The sequence below is a fragment of the Mobula hypostoma genome, chromosome 15 (assembly GCF_963921235.1).
Source record: "Mobula hypostoma chromosome 15, sMobHyp1.1, whole genome shotgun sequence".
In the NCBI taxonomy this organism is placed as follows: domain Eukaryota; kingdom Metazoa; phylum Chordata; class Chondrichthyes; order Myliobatiformes; family Myliobatidae; genus Mobula; species Mobula hypostoma.
Genome location: NC_086111.1, coordinates 5,001,369 through 5,026,331, shown reverse-complemented (window position 1 = coordinate 5,026,331; position 24,963 = coordinate 5,001,369). Strand labels below are relative to the sequence as shown.

At 43.9% G+C, this 24,963-nt stretch overlaps 1 protein-coding gene across 1 annotated transcript in view; it reads left to right on the top strand.

Annotated features, from left to right (window-relative positions):
• Positions 1-2,598: 2,598 nt before the first annotated feature.
• The window catches only part of LOC134356657 (proline-rich transmembrane protein 3-like), a 212,486-nt gene continuing 190,121 nt past the window's right edge, over positions 2,599-24,963 (top strand). The window contains exon 1 of the mRNA XM_063067642.1: positions 2,599-2,734. The gene's annotated coding sequence lies outside the window, so the exon portion shown is untranslated. The remainder of the gene's footprint in view (positions 2,735-24,963) is intronic.

Sequence of the window (24,963 nt, the reverse complement as noted above, 5' to 3'; positions counted from 1 at the left end):
AATGCAATGAGAATTGCACAGATCCGTATATCGCAAAGACAGAACAATCACTTCACAAACGGATGGCCCAACATAGGAGGGCTCACCCCTCAGGTCAAGACTCAGTTGTAAATCTACACGTAAAGGACAAGGGACACTCTTTTGTTGATAATAATGTGCGCATTTTGGACAGGGAAGACAGGTAGTTTGAAAAAGGCGTTAAAGAAGCCATCTTTGTCAGATGTTCCTAGTACTGGCTTCTCCTCAGAACAGCCAAAGGCTCTTCCTTGTTAATCCCCTTGTTTACACGTTTTTGTTCCATAGAGTCCATTTTAGACACAGAGTCAGCTTCAGATGCATGGAACCTTCCTTTGCCCACATCTCCATAACCACCCTGTGTTGTCCAGTATTAGCCAGTACTCCTGCAGAGGAAGATTGCTCTTTGCTAATATCTGTGCCCTGCATCTTGCCATATAACCTACTCTTTTACCTCAAACATTTTACCATTCAGACACCTAGACAGTCCAGCAAAGCACTCACACAACTTCCAACCTTGTTTGTTGCATTTGATGCTGACAATGTGGTCTCCACTGTAGTGGAGAAAGCAAATTCAGATCAATTCAGCCTATAACGTTCACTCCTTCTTTTCTCTCCACAGATGCCACTTGACCTCTGGAGCAATGCAGTATTCTGATCTCTCCTCTGTCTTCATTCATCTCTTGGTACTTACACCTCCTCCAAACAGGTCCTTTGTAACTAAACAAGCTTAAGGGTTTGATTCTGTGCTGTTCAAATGCTGGAGGAACTCAGCAGGTCAGGCAGCATCTATGGAAATGAATAAACAGTCAACATTTCTGGCTGAGATCCTTCTTCATGACTGAAAAGGAAGGGGGATTAAAAAGGTGGGGGTGGAGAATTGGGCCAGCTAGAAGGTGAAGCCAGGTGGGTGGGAAAGATAAAGGGCTGGAGAAGAAGGAATCTGCAGAATCTCTTGTGTTTATATTCTGTGCCGTCCAACCCCACGACCCTGTGATTGAGAATCTGCCTCTGTCCAAAAGGAAGCAGACTTTCCCACCTTTCTGATAGTTACTGGTTCTCTCACCAGCACAATTTGTGCCATACTCTCTCTTGGTTTCCACCAAAATATCCCCTTTGTAGTTCCCATCTTTCTCTGCAATTAAAGCATACTTGTTTTCTAACATATCCTTACTCTGATGGAAGCTCATTGTTTCTCCATGGATGCTGCCTGACTTACTGGGATTTCTCCACTTTTTTGTTTTTACTGAAGATCCTCAGCATCAGCAGTTGTTCAGTTTGACTTGTAATGTCTGACCGCCCTTGAAAGCTGCTCACCTAGTCGGAAGTGATCTGTATGGTTAACATGCAAACAAAGTTTGTCACTGTATCTTGGTGCATGTGACAACAATAAACTACCTTACCAAATGGAAAGAAAGTGGTTGAGACAGACACGACAGGACATTTCAGGAGAACTTGGAAAGGTAGATGGAGGGGAGGGGCTTAGAGGAACATGGGCTGAGGCTGGAAATTGACACAACGTGGTTGCATAACATGGTCACTAGGGAGTGGTTGGGCCAAAGGTCCAGTGCGATAGAAGTTGTCCTTGAGCCTGGCAGTATGTGATTTCTGGCTTTGGTATCTTCTCTGTGGGAGAGGAGAGAGCTGATAAATGTTAGAGAAAAAATTATGAGAGAGAGAGAGAGACAGAGGGAGAGCATTGAGCCGCCTATGTGCCTAATCCTGTCTTCAACCACTAATTCCATGGCGCAATATTTCAAGTATTATTAAGATGTCGCAAACACTATTCCAGGTAGCTAATATCAGACCCATACCCCCTTTAGGTGGAAAGTGTTTTACTCATCTCCCCGCTCAACCCACTGTCAATTACTTTCCATGTAAAGATTAGCTTTATTTGTCACATGTACATCGAAACATACAGTGAAATGCATTGCTTTGCATCAATGCTGAATACAGCCTGAGGAATGAGCTGGGGGCAGCCCACAAGGGTTACCATGCTTCTGGTGCTAACACAGCATGCACTTCTATGATTCTGGTTTTTGACCCTCTGCTAAGGGAAATAGGTCCTTCGTGGACATTAGTGGTGTTTGAGTGCACAACCTCACAAATTACTCATTCGCTCTATTTGCAGCCACAAGCATTTTCCATTGAGAAAGCTATTCTGAGGGAGAGGGGAGAGGGGAGGGAGAGAAGCAAGAGATAAGAGTGAGATAGAAAGAAAGAGCGGGGAAAGAGAGTGAGCAGCTGTTTCTGAGAAGGCCAGAGCCCCAAACAGAGCCTGACTCAGCCTTTTAAAGTGGAGTCACAGAAGCTGGGCAGATCACACCATGAGCAAGTTAATTCTTTGCAATCAAAGCCCATTACATTGACTGTGAAGTGTGAGCCAGGCTTCAGCAAGCACTGCCCAGCACATGGAGACCTTGCCCATACGGAAACATGCTGTAAGGCAGTTTGGGTTTTCTCAGCTGGCAGCGGCTGAGGGAGGGACCCGTCTGCTTTACGTGTAGTGTCACTGGAATCTTGTACTCTCAGTCTGATGCAAGGAAACATTTCAGCTGCAGAACTGGTCTCCTCCTCGTACACTCCAGTTAACACAAGCTCTGAAATCTGGGTCAGATGTACCTGCTGTGGAAGAGAAGACAGATATAGAACTAGCTCTCCACCTCCAGGACTCTCCTGGATTCGGAAAGGGAAAGGGCTGTCTGTGCCTGGAGACAAGGTGAGTACCAGATACATCATAAAGTTCTCACTGTAACGCTTTCATTGTAATGAATGGAGCTCTGTAGAAAGCTTGTCACTGACAACTTCAGACAGTTGCTGTGGAGCCTGGAAATCTGGTAATCATGGAAACCCTTTAGCAGCAAGATTACAGAGGATGTGAAACAGCACAGGAATTAAGGGAGCTGACTAATGATTAGATGACTGAAGGTGTTGGGCAAGGCACCACTGGAATGAGACTGTGTGATAGTGTGTAAAGCACATGTGGGTGTCTATTTGCGATAGAGGAAGCTAAGGATATCTGATTGTGTTGGAGAATCAGTAAAGATATGTAACAATGCTTATGTAACTGAGGTTATATAGTTCAATTCCATGTTTATTGTTATTCATCGTATACGTATATACAGCTAAACAAAACATTCCTCTGGGACCAAGTTGCACAACACAGTATATTATCATATACAGCACAGTATATTATCACATACAACACAGTATATTATCATATACAGCACGGAATAATATTAACACAATATTATTAACATATAATAAAAGTATTCTGTAGATTTACAGGTTGACATATGCAATATGAAGTTAAATATACAATAGCATTACTGCCACTGGTGTTGTTTTAAATAGTGAGTACAGGGTAGTATCAGTGTGTTCAGAAGGCCCCCACCCTGGGGGAAGAAGCTGTTACCCAGTCTAACAGTCCTTGTTCTTATCCTGTGGCATCCTCTGCCTGACGGTAGAACATCAACGAGATTGTGGGACGGACAGGAGGGGTACTTGACAAAGCTGAGGGCTCTGCCAACTCAGAACTTCTGGATTATATCCTGGATGGTGAGGAGAGAGACTCCGATGACCCTCTCAGGAGTTTGCCTCCCCCCAATCCATTGCAGAGTCTTGTGGTCACATGCCTTGTAATTCCCATTCCCATACTATGGTGGTGGAGACGTGATATTTGTTATACAACTGATAGTAGGTGGGTGACAATTTCTATACACAGAACAGATGTTGTTGCTGAAGTGTTAGATGGTGCTGAGGTGACCTAGGGAGTGTGGCTATTGCTGGATGAGTGACAATATGAGATTACAATTGATAAAGAGGGTTTAAAGAAGGTGTGACAATCACTCTGTGTCAGTCTATGAACAGGCAGTAAATGATTATTTAAGATTCAAAATTGTTTATTATCATTCTTCAGCAGTGCAAAAGGATTGTCACTCCGAATCTGATGCAGCATTAAAAGCACAAAGAACACAGCGAAAAAAAACAAAAATGAAACGCAATAAATATAAAAGCAAGCCTATAAAACACAATGTATAAGTAACTGTAATAAACAGTATATAGACTGATAGTATATGAAGTGGTGCTGGGTGATGTATATGTAGTGGTGATGTGGTGGGTTGTCCAGTGGAGGTGTTGATCAGCCTGACAGTTTGGGGCAAGTAACTGTTTTTGAGTCTGGTGGTCCTGACTTGGAAGCTGAGTAGCCTCTTCCCTGATGGGAGTGAGATAAACAGTCCATGAGCAAGGTGAGAATAGAGTCAAATCGTGGCACCTTTCGGAAAATGTCATAATCAGTGGCTAAACAATCAATAGTCTACTTATACTGAATATCTTGCTGAATATTAGGTAATCAACATTTTGTTTTTAATAACAAATAAACTGAATCCATATTATAAGTATAAACAGATTCTCCAATGCTAGGACATGTAATAGACCTTAATAACAATAATTGTGTGGCATTAATGTCTGTAATCCAGCTGTGCTGGATAACAAGGTCTCCCGCTGCCTTTATGTGCATATATATGCTGTAAATTTTTTTATGGCTTTAATGTCTCAGAAACACATTAACTCTTTGAATTCCAGCAAAATCTGGCCAAAACAGAGCTATCACTTCCAAACAGTACTTCATATTCGATAGACAAAACACGTAGTGGATCTGGCTGATTCCACAGACTGTTTGCTCCTACTTTTATGATTAAATTGTATGTTTAACCATTTCCATTGACTCTCCTACCATGGCTGATTAACCCCACCAACCCCTCTCAACATTTGCAGACTGCTCCAGACATTTTCCTTTCTTGCCTGAGTTATATATGTGTAGATTGACTTCAATCTGAGATTTGCAAAGAAAAGCTGATAAATCCTGGAACACTTTATCTTATTGCTATTTTTAATGTTATAAAGAACCTCATTTTACTGCATTTTTAATAACATTCTTTCTTAATGACTTTAAAAATGAAAATCTTTTTAAAGAGATTATTGGCTTTGCATCGGGCCTCTGGAGTTTTATCTGAGGGTTAGCTCAGATTCACTTATGAGTTCATATGTAACCTATGACCCAGTCAGTGAGCACATTTATTTGTGCTCATGTGAGTTTGTAGACGAGTATGAGGCTGTATTTTTTAAAAATTGGGGTTGAAAGGAAAAACAAATCAGTCATGATTGAATAGTAGAGTCTACTTGATCAGATGAATGGCTTAATTCAGTTCCTACACTTTATGGTCTAAAATACTTTCCAGGTTGTGAACATCAGTAAGTAGGACAGTGTTATGTTAAATGGTACATGAGGCCATTTCAGAGGGGACCATTTTTTTTGGGTCTGACCATATAGGGAAGGTGTGGCAGACTTCCTTCTCACAGGTATGGCACAGAAACAAGCCATTTTGACCGTCCTTGTCCGTGAATATCTATACTAATCCCATATGTCTGTGTTAGGTCTGCATTAATGTCTAGGCGCCTAGGCGCGACCCGAGTAGAAGCAGTACTCTCAATGGATACGATTCAATATTCCTGTTTCAGCCCGATACAGCTAAGAAGCACAACTGCTTCCTAGGTCAGTACAGTCAACAAAGATGTCTTTATGCATATAAACAAACTATTGCTGCTTAAAACCGATGGAAACAACACCGATTGTGGTCAGAAGGGCCCACGGAGGACACCTCGGAGGAGGCGTGGGAGTAGATTGGGGCTACAAATGCGCTTAAGGAAACGGGGTTTTTAAATCGCTATACCGACTATCTTGCTGGCGAATGTGCAGTCTCTACTGAATAAAACCGATTATCTCAGAGCTAGGGTGCTGAATCAGAGGGACATTAGGGCCGCGTGTGTCCTTTGTTTCACGAAATCCTGGTTAGCCCCTTCCATACCGGATGCAGTGATCCAGATCGACGGGTTTACTATACATCATCTGGATAGATCTACAGAGTCTCTCAAAAGCAGAGGTGGAGGAGTATGCCTCATGATCATCTCCTCTTGGTGCACAAATATATTAGTCCTGTCCCAATTCTGCTCACCAGACCTAGAATATCTTGCAATTGAGTGTCATCCATTTTCCTACCACAGGAGATTTCCGTGATCATTTCGGTAGCAGTATACATTCCACCTTAGGCCAATGTCAAGCAGGCTTTAGATGATCTGAGCAATGGGACCAACATGCACGAAACAGCACACCTTAACGCCTTCATGTTTTGGGGGATTTTAACCAGACCAGTCTGAAAAAAAATCACTAAACAATTACCATCAACAGATCACTTGCAATACCAGAGGAAACAACACACTGGACCATTGTTACACCACCATCAAGAATGCCTACTGTGCTATTCCACTCCCTCGCTTCAGGAAGTCCGATCACCTGGCTGTACTTCTACTCCCTGAGTATAGGCAGAGACTGAAGACTGCAGCACCAGTAGTGAGGACCAAGAAGGTTTGGACAAGGGAAGCACAGGAGCACCTACAGGACTGCTTTGAAGCAGTGGACTGGGCTGTATTCAGGGATTCATCTTCGAACCTGGATGAGTATGCTGTAGTTGTTACCGACTTCATTAGAACCTGTGTGGATGAGTGTGTGCCTACAAAGACTTGCTGTACATTCCCAAACTAAAAGCCGTGGATGAACCAGGAGGTACGTCGCCTGCTGAAGGCTAGATCTGTGGCATTCGAGTCTGGCAACCCAGGCCTGTACCAGAAAACCAGGTATGATTTGTGGAGGGCTATTTCAAAGGTGAAGAGACAATTTTGAATGAGGTTGGAGGTGACATCAGATGCACGGCAACTCTGGCAGGGTCGGTAAGACATTACTTCCTACAAAGCGAAACACAATAGCATGAATGGCAGCCATGCTTCACTACCAGATGAGCTCAACGCCTTCTATGCCCGCTTTTAAAGGGAGAACACAACTACAGCTGTGAAGATCCCTGCTGCACCTGATGACCCTGTGATCTCTGTCTCAGAGGCTGATGTTATGCTGTCTTTAAAGAGAGTGAATCCTCGCAAGTCAGAAGGTCCAGATGGAGTACCTGGTAAGGCTCTGAAAATCTGTGCCAACCAACTAGCGGGAGTATTCAAGGACATTTTCAACCTCTCACTGCTACAGGCAAAAGTTCCCACTTGCTTCAAAAAGGCAACAATTATACCAGTGCCTAAGAAGAATAATGTGAGCTGCCTTAATGACTCTCACCCGGTAGCACTCACATCTACAGTGATGAAATGCTTTGAGAGGTTGGTCATGACTAGACTGAATTCCTGCTTCAGCAAGGACCCAGACCCATTGCAATTTGCCTATCACCACAATAGGTCAACAGCAGATGCAATCTCATTGGCTCTCCACAGGGCTTTAGACCACATAGACAACACAAACACCTACGTCAGGATGCTGTTCATCGATATTTAATACCATCATTCCCACAATCCTGATTGAGAAGTTGCAGAACCTGGGCCTCTGTACCTCTCTCTGTAATTGGATCCTTGACTTCCTAACCAGAAGACCACAATCTGTGCAGATTGGTGATAACATCTCCTCCTCACTGACGATCAACACTGGTGCACCTCAGGGGTGTGTGCTTAGCCCACTGCTCTACTCTCTATATACACATGACTGTGTGGGTAGGCATAGCTCAAATACCATCTATAAATTTGCTGATGATACAACCATTGTCGGTAGAATCTCAGGTGGTGACGAGAGGGCGTACAGGAGTGAGATGTGCCAACTAGTGGAATGGTGCCGCAGCAACAACCTGGCACTCAACGTCAGTAAGATGAAAGAGCAGATTGTGGACTTCAGGAAGGGTAAGATGAGGAAACACATACCAATCCTCATAGAGGGATTAGGAGTGGAGAGAGTGAGCAGTTTCAAGTTCCTGGGTGTCAAGATCTCTGAGGATCTAACCTGGTCCCAACATATCGATGTGGTTATAAAGAAAACAAGACAGCAGTCATAGTCATAGTCATACTTCATTGATCCAGGGGGAAATTGGTTTTCGTTACAGTTGCACCATAAATAATAAATGGTAATAGAACCGTAAATAGTTAAATAGTAATATGTAAGTTATGCCAGTAAGTTATGAAATAAGTCCAGGACTAGCCTATCGGCACAGGGTGTCTGACCCTTCAAGGGAGGTGTTGTAAAGTTTGATGGCCACAGTTTGCTGGTTATACTTTATTAGGAGTTTGAAGAGATGTGGCATGTCAACAAATACACTCAAAAACTTCTATAGCTGTACAGTGGAGAGCATTCTGACAGGCTGCATCACTGTCTGGTATAGAGGGGCTACTGCACAGGACCGAAAGAAGCTGCACAAGGTTGTAAATCTAGTCAGCTCCATATTGGGTACTAGCCTACAAAGTACCCAGGACATCTTCAGGGAGCGGTGTCTCAGAAAGGCAGCATCCATTATTAAGGACCTCGAGCACTCAGGGCATGCCCTTTTCTCACTGTTACATCAGGTAGGAGATACAGGAGCCTGAAGGCACACACTCAGTGATTCAGGAACAGCTTCTTCCCCTCTGCCATCCGATTCCTAAATGGACATTGAATCTTTGGACACTACTTCACTTTTTTTAAATATACAGTATTTCTGCTTTTGCACGTTTCTAAAAAATCTAATCGATATACGTAATTGATTTACTTGTTTATTATTATTATTTTTATTTTATTTTTTTCTCTCTGCTAGATTATGTATTACAATGAACTGCTGCTGCTAAATTGACAAATTTCACATCACTTTCCTGTGATAATAAACCTGATTCTGATTTGGGGTGGCATGTTATCATAACAGTTAGTGTAATGCTACTACTGTACCAGCGATCCAGGTTCACTTCCTCCACTGTTGGTAAAGGAGTTTGTACATTCTCCACATGACCCTAATGTTTCCTCTGCGTGCTCTGATTTGCTCCTGCATTCCAAAGATGTACGGGTTTGTAGATTAATTGGTTACATGGGTGTAACTGTTAGGCAATTTGTTAGGCGCGTTACCATGCTATATCTCTAAATAAAGTAAAATAAAATTGCTATTGATTTTTACGTGGCTGGTCGTTTAGTTAGGATTCTTATGCTGACCACTTCATCTTCTTCCTGGGAATACTTTCCTCCTGGGTGAAAGTAAGGAATCTTGTCCTGCGCGGAAATAATTCTTCTCTGGAAGGATCTGTTGTAAGTAAACTGAACCAGAGCAGAATTAGTTTATTATCATTGGATAACAGTCATGAAATGTGTTGTTTTGCAGCAACAGTACAGTATAATGCATAAACAAATACTATAAATTACATTAAGAAATATATATAAAAAATTATATAATAGTGCAAAAAGAGAGCAAAAATAGTGAGGGTATTGTCCGTGGATTCATTGTCCGTTCATAAATCTGATGGTGGAGGAGAAGAGACTATTCCTAAAACGGTGAGTGTGTGTGTCTTTCGGTTCCTGTACCTCCTCCCTGATACCGGTCTCCTCTCATAGTTCAAAAACATACTGGTTGGTCGGTTAATTGGACATTGTAAATTGTCCTGTGATTAGGCTGGAATTAAACTGGGTTTGCTGGGCGGCATAGCTTGAAGGAAAAGAAGGGCCTGTTTTGTGTTGTATCACAATAGATAGATAGATAAATAAATAAATACATAAATAAATAGTAGCAGTGAGAAGAGGGCATGTTCTAGTGCCCGTGATGGAGCTGGCAGCTTGCAACCCTCTGCAGTTTTTTTTCTGATCCTGTGCAGTGGCCTCTCCTTACCAGGCAGTGATGCAGCCAGCTCTCCAAGGTACATCTCTAGGAATTTGCAAGTGTCTTCGGTGATGACTAGTTAATGCTATTTTAGCTTATTTTCCTGGTTTGGTTGAACAGACAATCCCAAAAGATTAGAACTTGTTCCTGGATTTGTGGGAACTATTTGTACCCTACCTGAGGTGGATTAAGGAATGTGACTCCCCCTGCAGCCCTCCCTCACTCCACTACCACCACTCTGCCCACCCTTCCACTGAGTGCTTGGACTGGCATGCTGAAAACAAGCTTTCTTGTGTTAAAAGCCAGTTTGTTCAACAGCTTCCAAATGGAGACACAACTACTTCAGAACTTTAACCCAACTGAAGTTGGCACCATTTTCCTGGAACATTTCGTAATAGGTGGAACGGTCCTACCAATAAACAATGGGATCATTTTGATTGTTGTAAGTCTCATGCTGGTAATGCTGTAAGTTTTAATAGCTAGCTTTATGGGTAGTGATATGGAGGACTTGTAAAGGGGATGTCATCATTGCTGTTGATGTCAAGCATAGGAATAAGTGTAGGGAAAATAAAACTTGCTATGGGTATCACACCTGCTGCCGTGATCAAGTTTCCTCCTCTCATCTGGTCTCAGATCACTTCTGGTTGCCTCATTATAGGAATGATGTGGGAGCCTTAGCGAGGGTGCAGAGGAGATTTACCAGGATGCTGCCTGGATTAGAGAGAATTTCTTATGAGGAAAGATTGACTGAGGTAGTGTTTTTCACTTTGGAACAAAGGAAGATGAGAGGTGAATTTGTAGAGGTGTGTAAGATGATAAGAGGCATAGACAGAGTGGACAGCCATTGTCTTTCCCCTGAATGGCGATAGCTAAAATGAAAGGACACATTTTAAGGTGATTGGTGGAATATATTGAGGGATGTCAGAGGCAGGTTTTTTACACAGAGAATGGTGGGTGTGCAGAATGCACTGTCAAGGGTGGGGGTGGAGGCAGATGCACTAGGGACATTTAAGGGACTCTTAGAAAGGTGCACTGCTGAAAGAAAAATGGAGGATTATTTGGGAGAGAAGTGTTAGTTTAATCTTGGAGTAGATTAGTGCTGTGCTGTTCTATGTTCTATATTCTATGAGTGTTCATTCCAAGCATTAGCCACATCCATTGCTTACTCAGAACAATTGGCCCCAACAGTGCAGCTGGTCTATGTGAAGAGATGTCCCCCTTCATTTCATTGGCTCTGCATAATTATCTACCTTCATCTCCTCTCATATTCTGTTTGATACAAGAGTAAGGTAGAGTCAACCCATGTAACCAGGAAGGGAGGGAAACAATTCCAGAAACTGGTACATACCATGATTTTTATAACATTATATGCTGCATCATCTGCGAATGAGTCAAGAAACAAGTTTTTTTTTCATTTATTTGCTTTTTCTCACACATATTCTGACCCCTGCATCAACTATTTGGATAGTGCCTTGTGAATTCTGTATGGGTGAATTTCTGTGACTCGAATGGCCATAGTGGTTGTAGTACTGAATTATGGAATGTCAATCCGAAATGCTGGAGATGTACAGAAAGTATGGCAGCATTTGTGGAAAGAGAAGCAGAATTAATACAGGTCAATGGCTTTTCATCAAGAACAATCTAATCAGTTCATCAAATTTTATGTGAACTTTCTTTGCCCGAAGACAAGTAATTTCTGCTTGCTAAATATTTCCAGCAAGGTTCCACTTTTCTTGCTCTTTGTTTAATTGATTTGTCATCCCTTCCTCCCCTGTATTTATATAACTTGTGGCATTGTGCGATGGATGATTCTCAGAACAGACAGTATAATTAATATGTCTAAAACTGGAATGATGAGGTTTCAAGTCATCTTTGTAGAATTTAATTATTATATTCTGGTGAATCACTCCCGGGGTCTAGTTTTAAGATTTTCTGATTCCGATATTTTCCTGCCTTGGATGTGTCAGTTTGTACACTCCCTGTGGTTGAGTTATAGCTTCCTGCCAAATGCAACCTGCATTCTCTTGCTGTGTCAGTAAGGGGTTTCAGTCAACTCAGTGGAAGTGTTAGAATTCCGGCTTGTGCTCTGCTGTGAGGTCTGGTCCAGGGCATCTGTTGGGTGGGAGAACTGATGAGAAAACCATGTCAAACAGTGAATTAGACAAACTAAATATCCAGACCGAATCAGTTCCCCTCTACCACCACTCTGCTCCGTTTAGCGGAATTAGTCCTTACTCTTAATAATTTCTCCTTTGGCTCCTCTCACTTCCTCCAAACTAAAGGTGTAGCTATGGGCACCCGTATGGGTCCTAGCTAAGCCTGCCTTTTTGTTGGCTTTGTGGAACAATCTATGTTCCGTACCTATTCTGGTATCTGTCCCCCACTTTTCCTTTGCTACATCGACGACTGCATTGGCGCTGCTTCCTGCACACATGCTGAGCTCGTTGACTTTATTAACTTTGCCTCCAACTTTCACCCTGCCCTCAAGTTTACCTGGTCCATTTCCGACACCTCCCTCCCCTTTCTAGATCTTTCTGTCTCTATCTCTGGAGACAGCTTATCCACTGATGTCTACTATAAGCCTACTGACTCTCACAGCTATCTGGACTATTCCTCTTCTCACCCCGTCTCTAGTAAAAATGCCATCCCCTTCTCGCAATTCCTCCGTCTCCGCCGCATCTGTTCTCAGGATGAGGCTTTTCATTCCAAGACGAGGGAGATGTCTTCCTTTTTTTAAAGAAAGGGGCTTCCCTTCCTCCACTATCAACTCTGCTCTTAAACGCATCTCCCCCATTTCACGTACATCTGCTCTCACTCCATCCTCCCGCCACCCCACTAGGAATAGGGTTCCCCTGGTCCTCACCTACCACCCCACCAGCCTCCGGGTCCAACATATTATTCTCCGTAACTTCCGCCACCTCCAACGGGATCCCACCACTAAGCACATCTTTCCCTCGCCCCCCACTCCCCCCCGCTTTCCGCAGGGATTGCTCCCTACGCGATTCCCTTGTCCATTCGTCCCCCCCCATCCCTTCCCACTGATCTCCTTCCTGGCACTTATCCGTGTAAGCGGAACAAGTGCTACACATGCCCTTACACTTCCTCCCTTACCACCATTCAGGGCCCCAGACAGTCCTTCCAGGTGAGGCGACACTTCACCTGTGAGTCGGCTGGGGCGATATACTGCGTCTGGTGCTCCCGATGTGGCCTTCTATATATTGGCGAGACCCGACGCAGACTGGGAGACCATTTTGCTGGACACCTACACTCTGTCCGCCAGAGAAAGCAGGATCTCCCAATGGCTACACATTTTAATTCCACATCCCATTCCCATTCTGACATGTCTATCCACGGCCACCTCTACTGTAAAGATGAAGCCACACTCAGGTTGGAGGAACAACACCTTGTATTCCATCTGGGTAGCCTCCAACCTGATGGCATGAACATTGGCTTCTCTAACTTCCGCTAATGCCCCACATCCCGCTCGTACCCCATCCGTTATTTATTTTTATACACACATTCTTTCTCTCACTCTCCTTTTTCTCCCTCTGTCCCTCTGACTATACCCCTTGCCCATCCTCTGGGTTTCCCCCCCCCTTGTCTTTCTCCCCGGACCTCCTGTCCCATGATCCTCTCGTATCCCTTTTGCCTATCACCTGTCCAGCTCTTGGCTCGATCCCTCCCCCTCCTGTCTTCTCCTATCATTTTGGATCTCCCCCTCCCCCTCCTACTTTCAAATCCCTTACTAACGCTTCCTTCAGTCAGTCCTGATGAAGGGTCTCGGCCTGAAACGTCGACTGTACCTCTTCCTAGAGATGCTGCCTGGCCTGCTGCGTTCACCAGCAACTTTGATGTGTGTTGCTTGAATTTCCAGCATCTGCAGAATTCCTGCTGTTTGCAAACTAAATTGGGGCCTGTTATTGATATGAAACATAAGCATCTGTTCTGAACGTGTTAACCAGGATACATTTGTACGATGAAATCATTAATTTACATTGTGCTAAAGATTTAAGTGAATATAGCTAAGAGATTATCAAAGCAGTTCAGTTATCTGCAGTGCCATCAAGTTGCTGCAGGTAACCTCAATGTAAAGGAGTGTGAAATGGAGCTCAGAGAGGAGGGAGAGGGTAGAGGGAGGGAAGAAACAGATGGAGGGGAGAGTGATGGAGAGGGAAAAGCGATGAGTGAAGAGAGAACTAGATGAAGGTAGGGAGGAGGAGAGGGAATGTGAAAAGGGAGGGGAGAATCAGATGAAAGGAGATAAGAAGAGGGGAAGGGGAAGAGGGAGGGGAGAATCAGATGAACAGAAAAAGGAGGAGTGTAAGAGAAGAAGGAGGAGAAGAGAGATGAGATGAAAGGAGAGGAGAGCAAAGAAGAGGCTATAAAACAGAGGAAAGGGATGTAGGAGGCTGGAGGAGAGGAGATATTTTTGGAACATTTGTACTGTAAACAACCCAGCTAACACGCTCTACCTTGAAAATCTGATTACAAAAATAGAGAGATTATGTGTCCACATCAGAAAAGTAGATATGTGTCCATCTGTCTGTTGAATAGGGATTTCCTTTTTCACTTGTGAACCCCATCTTGAATTGTTTCGAAGCATACAAGTGACATGTTCTATATTAGTGAGTGGGTACATCTTTCAGGGAGACTTTGAGCCATTGTTGAACCATTTTTCTGCTCTCCTGCTAATTGCTTATCATCATGGAATTTAGAGTTGATCTGTTGTTTTCCTTGCTCTCTCTTGTCCCACTCTCTCTCTCTCCACCATTGGGCACATGTCCTTTTTTCTCTGCTACTGTTGGGTAGGATATACGGAAGCCTAAAGTTCCACATCAGCCGGTTCAGGAACAGCTACTTTCTTGGGACCCTCACAGTCTCGAACTGACCTGCACACGGAATACTATGGACCACCTCTTGCATTGCCATAGACTTAACTCTGATTAGATATTCTTTTTCCACTTAAAGTCGTGTTTTGCACAGTTTTATTCTTCTCTCTCTTGTATAATTGACAGATTTTGTATTGTGCTTGAATTGCATTGTTGTCTGCATCTACTGTATGTTACGTGATGCTGCTGCAACTAAGTTTTTAATTGTACCTGTAGATCACCTTGCGTCTGCATATGACAATAAACTTCACTTCAACCCCTATGATGAAGGATTTCAACCCGAAAAGTCTACTGTTTATTTCCCTCCATAGATGCTGCCTGACCTGCTAAATTCCTTCAGCATTTCGTGTGTATTGCTCAAGTTTTCCAGCATCTGCTGAATCTCTTGTGTCTTTGACTCCATCTCTTCCTGCTCTCACGTATATCCATTTGCAATATAGTCCTAGTCATACTTTGTTGATCCCGGGGGAAATTGGTTTTCATTACAGTTGCACCATAAATAATAAATAGTAATAGAACCATAAATAGTTAAATAGTAATATGTAAATTATGAAATAAGTCCAGGACCAGCCTATTGGCTCAGGGAGTCTGACCCTCCAAGGGAGGAGTTGTAAAGTTTGATGGCCACAGGCAGGAATGACTTCCTATGACGCTCTGTGCTGCATCTCGGTGGAATGAGTCTCTGGCTGAATGTACTCCTGTGCCTACCCAGTACATTATATAGTGGATGGGAGACATTGTCCAACATGGCATGCAACTTAGACAGCATCCTCTTTTCAGACACCACCGTCAGAGAGTCCAGTTCCATCCCCACAACATCACTGGCCTTACGAGTGAGTTTGTTGATTCTGTTGGAGTCTGCTACCCTCAGCCTGCTGCCCCAGCACACAACAGCAAACATGATAGCACTGGCCACCACAGACTCGTAGAACATCCTCAGCATCGTCCAGCAGATGTTAAAGGACCTCAGTCTCCTCAGGAAATAGAGACGGCTCTGACCCTTCTTGTAGACAGCCTCAGTGTTCTTTGACCAGTCCAGTTTATTGTCAATTCGTATCCTCAGGTATTTGTAATCCTCCACCATGTCCACACTGACCCCCTGGATGGAAACAGGGGTCACCGGTACCTTAGCTCTCGTCAGGTCTACCACCAGCTCCTTAGTCTTTTTCACATTAAGCTGCAGATAATTCTGCTCACACCATGTGACAAGGTTTCCTACCATAGCCCTGTACTCAGCCTCATCTCCCTTGCTGATGCATCCAACTATGGCAGAGTCATCAGAAAACTTCTGAAGATGACAAGACTCTGTGCAGTAGTTGAAGTCCGAGGGGTAAATGGTGAAGAGAAAGGGAGACAAGACAAGTCCCCTGTGGAGCCCCCGTGCTGCTGATCACTCTGTCGGGCACACAGTGTTGCAAGCACACGTACTGTGGTCTGCCAGTCAGGTAATCAAGAATCCATGATACCAGGGAAGCATCCATATCATTGTACCTTCTTCATACCATACCAACCCACCATAATGACCAGCAAATATGGCTACGATACACATGATCACTTCATCCAAGTCATCTAAGGGCTGCAGCATTTCAATCAGGGAAGGGTAATTAACATTGGCTCTGCCGATGATGCCCAGATCCCACAAAAGGATAACTTTTAGAAATAGTGTGTGGGTAATAGGAAATCACCTATAATCACTTGTGCTAAGTGCACAAGTCAGTAATGGCTGTGTATATTACTCTGGTTACATTGACTTCAGTTGGCAGTCCCACATACACCAGTGACACATTTCCTTCCCTAGTGCACACTAGTAAGCTGGATTGGATTGTGATCTTCATAAATGGTAGTGGTTTTTAAATTCCAACTTTCTTTAGCTAACTACATTTAAGATCCTTAGCGGTTGTAGTGGTATTTGAACTTATATTGTTGGAAAAGTAGCTTTTGTACACTATTCCATTAATCCTAATCCGAATCAGGTTGACTATCACTGCCATTTGTCATGAAATTTGTTGTTTTGCAGAACATAATAATAATATCTATAAGTTACAATAAGAAAAATACACACCGTATATATAAATTAATTTAAGTGAGTAATGCAAAAGAAAGCAAGGTAATGCTCATGGGCTCATTGTCCATTCAGTAAATAAAACCAGGAATGATGAATGTGGTTCGGTTATCTGCTGTGCCATCAGCAAGTTGCTGCGCTTCACCTCTTTTCCTAGGTTTATTGGTTTCTCCTTTTCACATACCACCCAAATGAAACGAAAACTGTCGAATGTATTTGATAGTAGATTATTCCACTGCTTCAAATTTTATTGCTGAAGGAGTCCCTGTGCATAGGCAGTCTTATCATGAAAATTAAAGTCAAATATCTGTCTGCTTGTACGTAATTACTCTGCCTTGTGCACAGCTTGATCTGAACTGGTTTTCAGTGCAGCGACAAGGTTCTTAAAACAAAACGAGCATGGTTCATTTAATTTCCAAGTGGCTGCTTTTGAAATAATTCCAGCTGCAGCTTATTCTGTCATGAAAATAATTCTGTGAGGCAGGGACATGCCAGGACACTGCCGTCAGCTGCATGTGTTACACATGACTGCCTCTGTAGCAAGATAGGGCCTTGTATCTTAACCTGGTTAACCTGTGAATTGACATCACAGTGCGTGCTTAAGCTGACTGTTTTGAAACCATGTTCGGTCAAGGGTAACAACAGTGTTGCGTAATGGGAAACCTTATCACCAGTGTGGGAGTCAAGCTGAATATATGAAAAACTGGTTACCACATGATATCATCTTGTAAACTGGTGCAAGAAAGTTTTTTCCTTCCCCAAACCTGAATGAAGATGGCTGTTTCCAGTAGATTTTACCCTGAATGGCCACTTTATTAGATACAGGAATGGAACGCAGTATGCTCTTCTGCGGCTGTAGCCCATCCACTTCGAGGTTCGACTATGTTCAGAGACGGTCTTTTAGACACCACTGTTTTAACATAGTTATTTGAGTTACTGTCTCCTTCCGGTCAGCCTGAACCAGTCTGGCCATTCTCCTCTGACCTTTCCCATTAACAGGGGCACTTTTCCCACAGGATTGCCACTTGATAGATTTCTTCTTTTTTTTTGCACCGTTCCCTGTAAACACTTGAGACTATAGTGTGTGAAAATCCCAGGAGATCAGCAGTTTCTAAGATACTCAAACCACCCCATCTGGCACTAACCATCATTCTACAGTCAAAATCACTTGAATCATATTTATTCCCCATTCTGATGTTTGGTCTGATCAACAAATGCAACTCTTGACAATGTCGGCATGCTTTTATGCATTGAGTTGCTGCCACATGATTGGCTAATTAGATACTTGCATTAATGGGTACGTGTACAGGTGTGCCTAATAAAGTGGCCTGGAAAGTTTGATAAGTGAGTGATACTGAGTCTGAAACAGAAATGGGGGCTTTGTTCAGTTCATTCTGAGCATCTTCCCTATCTATATACAGATAGCTCAATAATTCTTTCATTTATGCTGGGTTAAATTATTGGACGTCTTTCCCTGATCTTCTCCAAGTGGCTTGGCTCAGTTAAAGTGGTGCCTCACAACTGCCTTATGAAGAACAACAGGGACTGGACAATTAACACCAGCTTAAGAGAAAGAGCTAGATACACTCAGCGTATCAGGCAACATCTGCAGATAGAAAACAAAGTGAATGGGTCTTTACAGAGAGCAGTGGGCATGTTGAACGGCCTGCAGAGGTGGTGGTAGAGACAGATACTGTCCATTAGGGACACTTAAGAGAAAGGTACATGCATGATGGAAAAACTTAAGGGCTATGCAGGAGGGAAGGGTTAAAAGGTCAGCAAAACATCAAGGGCCGAGGGACCTGTACTTGCTGTAATGTTCTATGTTTCACAGTATGTTCCAAATCAGTGACCTTTTTTTTAAAATCAGAACTTGGAAAGATTAGAAAACAAACAAGTTTTGAGTTGCAAAACAGGGGAAGACATGGAAATATGATATCCAGAAATCTGAAATGAAAGAAAATGCAGCAAATACTCATCGGGTGTGGAGGGTGAAAAACCAAGTTAATGCTATTGGTCGATGAACTTTCTAGAAGCCCTGAGGGTTAATGCATACCCAGTCCAATGATGCCCAATGTAGGTTCATCTTCACTTTAATTTGATTTTTCTTTGCCTGAGCATTTACAACTATTTAATTCCAATTTCCAGTGATTGTCATTCTTTTGCGCTAATCTGGTGTTTCATACAGAAGCTGGTCTTGTGACAAGTCACTTTAAACCACAATTACACACAGCATTAGGTCATTTGAAAGACAAAGTAGGGGTGGCAAGCCTCTTGTTTGGCCACAGATATTTTATTCAAATACTCTTCTTGGTTTGGAACTAAAATATTTTAAAATTGATATTACAATAGGCATCTCTTTCCATTCATGTGTCCAAATTGTTAATGTGGCAACAGAACTATGTTGGTCAGATCAGAGAGGATGTTTTGCATTTTTCAAATTATTATTCATGTGTTTGGCTGGAAGTTGGAAAATTATTTGTCTCCTTAGCTGATGCATAACATAGACATGTTATTTAAACTCAATGATGAAATTGAGAAGTTTGCTGTAACTGTGGAGTCTTCCAAGAATTTTATAAATGCTTTTGAACTATAAGTTGTATTTGCTGGCCAATATTGCCAGGCACATTTACTTGTATCTACCCAATGTGTTTTGTGGACTTCAAGGGAAAGAAACTACACTCAGCTATATCTGATTTGCAAATATTAAATTGAAATAAGATGGCCTTTAGTGGTCTGGAGTGAGAGTATATTGACTGGTTGTGTCATGGACTGGTATGGAAACACCGAAGCTCTTGAATGGAAAATCCTACAAATAGCAGTGGATACAGCCCAGTCCATCACAGGGTAAGCCCTCCCCACCATTAAGCACATCTACATGCATTGTTGTCACAGGAAAGCCCACCATCCAGGCCATGTTCTCTTCTCGCCGTTGCCATCAGGAAGGAGATACAGGAGCCTCAGAACCCCCACCACCAGGTTCAGGAACAGTTGTTACCCCTCAACATTCAGGCTCTTGAACCAAAGGCAACAAATTCACTCACCCCAATGCTGAACTGTTCCCACAACCTATGGACTCATTACAAGGATTCTTCATCTCATGTTCTCAATACTTATTGCTTATTTATTTATTATTATTTTGTTTGTTCCTTTCAATGTTCCTTTTAATAACCTATCCCTCAATGTCAGCAAGATGAAGGAATTGGTTGTTGACTTCAGAAGGAGTAGCAGACCGCACGACCCCATTTACATCGGTGGTGCGCAAGTGGAACAGGTCAAAAGCTTTAAGTTCCTCATGGTCAATATCACAAATGACCTGACTTAGTCCAACCAAGCAGAGTCCACTGCTAAGAAGGCCCATCTACTTGGTTACATGTCTAAATAATGTTGGCAGCTATTGAAGAGAGATATAAGGAAAGAGACGATAATGATCTCTGATGCCCTCATTCATCCGTCTGTAGGCATCATGTCAATGTCATGCTACTTACGCATTGCATTAGGTCAGAATACCGTCAGTGTTTTCTGGGCCGTACGTATCACCAGGCCAGGTAACGCTTAGAACTAGAAGAGTGTAGTACTGGAAATCTGAAATAAAAGGGCACCATGTCAGCGTAGCAGTTAATGAGATACTACTACTGTTTGAACGGTATGGTAGCATAGTGGTCACCACAACGCTTTACAGTACCAGTGACCTGGATACAATTGCCACCACTGCCTCTACGTAAGGAGTCTGTGCATTCTCACCGTGGCCACATGGGTCTCCTCCAGGTGCTCCAGTTCCCTCCCACAGTCCAAAGGCGTACCAGTTGGTAGGTTAATTGATCATTGTAAATTGTCCTGTGCCTATGCTGGAGTTAAATAGGTGGGTTGCCGAGACATGGCTTGTCCCACTCTGTATCTCGAAATGAATAAATAGCAAATACTGAGCAGGTCAGGAAGCATCTGGGGAAGGAGAAATCGATTAACGTTGCTGGGTGAAGAACTTTTATCAGCAGTTCTGAAGTTCGCTCGAAGCTTATAGAGTAAATAGTATACGTGGTAAAGACGACAATAAATAGATTGATGATTGCAAAGTCACAATGCTTACATTTATCTGAACTGCCTTTCTTCCACTTCTGGTCAGGGACCAACAAGGACTAAATTTCATCCTGAATCTCCTGGGCAACAACATTTTTCCTTAACTTTTTTACAAAATGGTGTTCTATGATGATGTTCAACCAACCATCACTAGTTTCAGCTCACTTCCTCAATGTTTCCCTTTCCACGCAAACTGATCTTTCTGCTTACCTACTACAAGCTGGGTATTAAGGCGAATGAGGAAGTGCTATATTCCCAGAAAGAGCCTGAAAATCCAGAGCAACACACACAAACTGCTGGAGAAAATCAGCAGACTAGGCAGCATCTTTGGAGACCATTGTTCAGAATTGGAAAGGAAGGGGGAAGAGGGTGAGTGGGGAGGAAGGAGTACAGGCTGGCAAGAGATGGGTGAATCCAGGTGATGGGGAAGTGGGTAAGGTGTGGGGGTGATGGGTGATGGGGAAGTGGGTAAGGTGTGGGGGTGATGGGTGATGGGGAAGTGGGTGAGGGGTGGGGGTGATGGGTGATGGTGAAGTGGGTGAGGGGTGGGGGTGATGGGGAAGTGGGTGAGGGGTGGGGGTGATGGGTGATGGGGAAGTGGGTGAGGGGTGGGGGTGATGAGGAAGTGGGTGAGGGGTGAGGTTGATGGGTGATGGGGAAGTGGGTGAGGGGTGGGGGGTGAGGGTGAAGGGGGGGGGGGTGATAGATGATGGGGAAGTGGGTGAAAGTGAGGGGTGATGGGTGATGGGGAAGTGGGTGAGGGGTGGGGGTGATGGGTGATGGGGAAGTGGGTGAGGGGTGGGGGTGATGGGTGATGGGGAAGTGGGTGAGGGGTGGGGGTGATGGGTGATGGGGAAGTGGGTGAGGGGTGAGGGTGATGGGTGATGGGGAAGTGGGTGAGGGGTGGGGGGTGATGGGGAAGTGGGTGAGGGGTGGGGGGTGATGGGGAAGGGGGTGGGGGTGATAGATGATGGGGAGGTGGGTGGAAGTGAGGGGTGATGGGTGATGGGGAAGTGGGTGAGGGGTGGGGGTGATGGGGAAGTGGGTGAGGGGTGGGGGTGATGGGTGATGGGGAAGTGGGTGAGGGGTGGGGGTGATGGCTGATGGGGAAGTGGGTGAGGGGTGAGGGTGATGGGTGATGGGGAAGTGGGTGAGGGGTGGGGGGTGATGGGGAAGGGGGTGGGGGTGATAGATGATGGGGAGGTGGGTGGAAGTGAGGGGTGAGGGGTGATGGTGAAGTGGGTGAGGGGTGGGGGTGATGGGGAAGGGGGTGGGGGTGATGGGTGATGGGGAAGTGGGTGGAAGTGAGGGGTGAGGGGTGATGGTGAAGTGGGGAAGTGGGTGAGGGAGGTGGAGGCTGATGAGTGAGAAGATGTGAAGTGACAGTTGGAAAAGGTAAGGATCTGAAGAAGGGGTCTGATCGGAGAGGTTAGAGTGGACCATGGGAGAAAAAGAAGGAGAGGCACTAGTGGAATGTGATGACAGGTGATGAGAAGAGAAGGGGTAAGGGGGAGACAAAATTGTGGAATGGGAAAAGAGAGGAGGGCAGAAATTACTGGGAAATAGATATTCATGCCATCAGGTTGGAGGCTCTTCCAACCTGAGAGTTGCCTTATCATGACAGTAGAGGGACCCATGGACCGAAATGTTGAAATGGAAATGGATTGTAACTGGGAAATCCCACTTTTCATGCCAGACACAGCGAAGGTGCTTGGTGAAGCAGTGCCCCCAATCTATGTTGGATGGCCCCGATTTAGTGGAAGCCACACCAGGAGCACGGGATACTGAAGGTGACCTCAACAGACCTGCAAGTGAAATGTCACCTGGAAGGACTGTTTGTGGCCCTGAATGGAGGTGAGGGAGAAGGTGTAAGGGCAGGTGTAGCAGGGGTAAATGCCAGGCTATGACAACCTTAAGGAACCGAGCTAGAATAAGATAAAACAATAACACGGCAAAACAGAGTGTAAAAGTTACCAACAAAGTGCAGTGTAGATAAAGTGCAAGTTCATAACTAGGCAGATTGTAAAGCCAAGAATTAGTCTTATTGTACAAGAGTCTGATAACAGTGGGACAGAATTGGTCCTTGAGCCCGGTGGCACATGCCTTCAGGCTTTTGTATTTTCTACCCACTGGAAACGGGGAGAAGAGAGAGTGTCCCGGATGGGTGAGGTCCAGTCCAGGAAACGTGAAGTTTAAATGAGCACCAGTGGCAATGTCCTGGAAAGTTTCAGATGAGTGTGTGAGACAGAATTAGCTGGGATTCATGGTGACAGTCACACAGCACAGATATAGGCTTTTCAGCCCAGCTCATCCATGTTAAGCAAGATGAGTATCTGAGCTAGACCTTTTGCCTGTACTTGACACATATCCCTCTAAACTTTTTCTGTCCACGTACCTGTCTAAGTAACTGTACCCCTCTCTGGCAGCTTGATCCATAAACCCACCTCCCTCTGTGTGGAAAAAGTTGCTCCTCAGGCTCTTTTTAATGTTTCCTGCTTGCTTGAATCAATGTCCTCTCGTCTTAGATTCACCTACTCTGGGAAAAAGACTGTGACCATCCATTTTATCGAAGTCCCTCATGATCTTATACACTTCTAGAAGCTCACCCCTGAGCTTCCTACATTCCTTGTGAAATTGCTCTGCATCCTCCCCAGCCCAGCTTCAAGTCAGCGTGTGTACCTTGGCCCTGGAATTGGCACTATTGAGCTGGGTGCCAAACCACTGGGATAGCTGAATAGTTGGACAGTGGATTATCAGTGTTTTACTTGCCAGTCTGCATGCCCATTGTATAGGAGAGTAAACAAAGTGTGTGGACTTTATTCAGGGGCTCTTCACAGACCACTCTTGAAAATTTTCTGAGCATCACTCCATCCCAAAGGGCTGTCAGCCACCATAAAGGGTGACTGCCTCATTCAGAGCAGCAATTATTGTTCAAAACCAATATTGCAAATGGCATTGACACAATTATTTAAAGAGGAAGAACGTGCTAACATTACCTCTCGCCAAAGCTTAAAGTCGATGAACACTGATGATCATTTAGTTAACTGGTGTATAAACCCCTGCCAGAATTCTCACATTACCACCACGGGCTGTAAAACTGTTTGAAACATCCTAATGTCATGAAATGTACTGTGAAGAAGTAATATTTCCTTTTCCTGAGGATTCATGCAAGTGGCTTCTAATAAACACATTCCAGAGTACATTGACAGATAGGTCAACCTATCACAAGGCCAGTGGCAAATTATATTCTTCCAGTCTTGCTTTGGGGTAAAGTACAACCGTCTTGCTTCCCTTTGGTCCTAGCATGAATTTCTCCTTCCTAATAGTAATTGTGTTGATGTTGGTTTTTGCAAATGATGCTTGGAAGTAAAAGGATGTGTAATATTTGCTGCTAAATTAACTGCCAGTGTGCCCTTGAGCCCTAAACATGCCAAATTCAATACAGGATTTTATGACAACCTGCAGACCTCAAAGTGGTTTGGCAGCACTCCAGTGTGTTCTGAACTCCTCAGTTTCTCTCTTCAGTCGTAGAACTTGGAATTTTCCCTGACACGTGTGCTCACTGAGAGACAAGCCTGCTTCAGAAGGGAGAAATATGAAATGACATTGATTATTTTGCATTAGACTAACCTGGGTTGAATTCCATCCTGTTCTAATGTAGAGTGGCACTAGCTGGTGGCAATTCCTCATTAATGATCAAACTAGCTGCTCTGGAAGGTGGATCCTTTTTCGTTTTATAAGGCATCTTCAAAAAGCAATGAGATTCAGGGAAAAGTATTGGAATTTATTTTCATTGTCTTAATTCATTCTAGAGTTTCTGTGCTGAAACATTGACTGGTTTGCATTCAACAGCTGGAACCTGAATTGCTGTGATTTTCCAGCATTTTCTGCTTTTGAATTACTCCTGAGCATTTACAGTCAAACTAGCCCATGCTCTCTTCTCATTGCTGCAATCAGGAAGGAGGTACTGCAATAGTCAAGCCACCAGGTTCAGGAACTGCAATTACCCTCTGAGAGTGAACCCTCGCAAGGCAGAAGGTCCCAATGGAGTACCTGGTAAGGCTCTGAAAACCTGTGCCAACCAACTAGTGGGAGTATTCAAGGACATTTTCAACCTCTCACTGCTAAGGGCAGAAGTTCTCACTTGCTTCAAAAAAGCAACAATTACACCAGTGCCTAAGAAGAATAACATGGGCTTCCTTAA